Source organism: Musca autumnalis, unplaced genomic scaffold (genome assembly GCF_047663935.1).
Source record: "Musca autumnalis isolate F117 unplaced genomic scaffold, ASM4766393v1 scaffold_3, whole genome shotgun sequence".
NCBI classification, from domain to species: domain Eukaryota; kingdom Metazoa; phylum Arthropoda; class Insecta; order Diptera; family Muscidae; genus Musca; species Musca autumnalis.
In genome coordinates, this window is record NW_027411866.1 from 128,732,778 (window position 1) to 128,734,975 (window position 2,198).

Below are 2,198 nucleotides of genomic sequence, written 5' to 3' on the forward strand. Positions count from 1 at the left end.
TAAAGCGTTAACAGAGCGCTTTGTGTCTCCGCTACAGTGGTTTGTACCTTCGCTATAGTGATTCGTGTCTTCGCTAGTTAAATACTAATTTATCTTAATGGACATACCCAAAAGCCACAAAAAAACAAACACATGCACCAGTGGGCGGTTACTCAGAGCAAGGGAGCGTAAATTTCAATGTGAAACACATTGAAACGTATGCTCAGTGAGCATTGCTCACTTGCTCTCAGTAAGCGCTCACTGGCTATCTCTAACATATACTTACTTACTTAGCTGGCCCATTACAGAACATTTGTTCTATAGGCCGAACTAAGAAGAGATCTCCATTCCTCTCTATTTGTTGCTTTGCACACTGGAATACCGCGCCTTGTCATCTCATCATCCACTTGTTTGCGCCATCTATTCCTTGGCCTGCCAATTCTGCGTGCACCGCCATGTGGCATGTATTCATACGCCTTTTTAGCGGGTTCATCATCGCTTATTCTTATGATATGGCCTAGCCAACGCAATCGCTGCATCTCGATACGTTTAACTATATTCATGTCGTTGTATAGCAGATACAGCTCGTGGTTCATGCGACGTCGATATTCACCGTCAACGCAGATTGGTCCGTAGATCTTTCGAAGAATTTTTCTCTCAAACACACCAAGCACTGCCATGTCTGCTTGCGCAAGTACCCAGGCTTCGGAGCCATACATCAGCACGGGTAGTATCAGTGTTTTGTAGAGCGTTATTTTTGTTTGACGAGATGTGGCTTTTTTTTAAACTGCTTACTTAATCCAAAGTAGCATCTGTTGGCCAATACAATTCTTCTTTTTATTTCACAACTGATGTCGTTTGTTGTGTTGACGGAGGTGCCGAGGTAGACGAAGTCTTTTACTACCTCAATATTATAGGAACCAACTTCCACAGTCGGTCCGAGCTCAATGGACGCATTGCGCGTCGACACCATCAACTTGGTCTTCTCACCGTTTACCGCCAGACCCACTTTAGCAGATTCTCCTTCGACCTTTATAAAGGTATCAGTTACTTCTTTTACTGATCGACCCATGATGTCTATATCATCAGCATAAGCAAGTAACATGTGACTGTTGGTGTAGATAGTGCCACTTCTTTTGACGTTTGCCTCTCGTATAACTTTTTCTAGCAGGATGTTGAAGAGGTCACACGAAAGGCTGTCTCCTTGTCTGAAACCTCTTTTGGTACCAAACTCTTCGGAGAGGTTTTTTCCTATTTTAACTGAGGACCTCGTGTCAGTTAAAGTCATTTTACAAAGCCGGATGAGCTTTGCGGGAATACCAAATTCAGACATGGCTTGGAATACCTTTGAGCGCAGCGGACTGTCGAAGGCTGCTTTATAATCGACAAAAAGGTGGTAGGTGTCGATCTGCATCTCTTGGGTCTTCTCCAGGATTTGCCGCAGGGTAAATATCTGGTCAATGGTGGACTTGCCAGGTCTAAAGCCGCATTGGTATGGTCCAATAATCTCGTTGACCATTGGCTTTAGTCGTTCGCACAATATCCCTGACACGATCTTGTAGGCAATAGGGAGTAGACTTATGCCCCTATAGTTAGAGCATACAGTCTTATCTCCCTTCTTGTGGACGGGGCACAGGATACTCAGGTTCCAATCGTCGGGTACTCGTTCTTCCTGCCAGATGGTGCTAACTAGCTGATGAATACACCTTATCAGCGTGTCGCCTCCGGTTTTGAACAGCTCGGCTGGTAAGCCATCGGCCCCTGCTGCCTTATTATTCTTCAGCCGATTTATTGCTGTCTTTACCTCATCTTGGCTGGGCGGTATACATTCAATACCATCTTCTGGGATTGGGACTGTGGTATCTTCGTCGTCTTCGCTGCTATTGGATACCAACAGATTTGAAAAATGTTCTTTCCATATCCTGAGTACACTATCTGTATCAGTTACCAAATTACCTTGCTGGTCTCTACAGGAGGATGTGCCTGTACCAAAGCCATCAGTTTGATGCTTGACTCTTTGGTAGAATTTTCGGACTTCATTCTGGCTCCTGTACATCTCGATTTTTTCACACTCCCGCTTTTCCATCTCTCTCTTTTTCCTGCGGAAAAGACGTTTCTCCTCTCTCCTTTTCTCCCTGTATCTCTCTCGTGCGCTACGCGTTGCTACGGATTGTAAAGTAGCCTTATATGCCGCATTTTTCTCTTCGGTGGCAGCACGA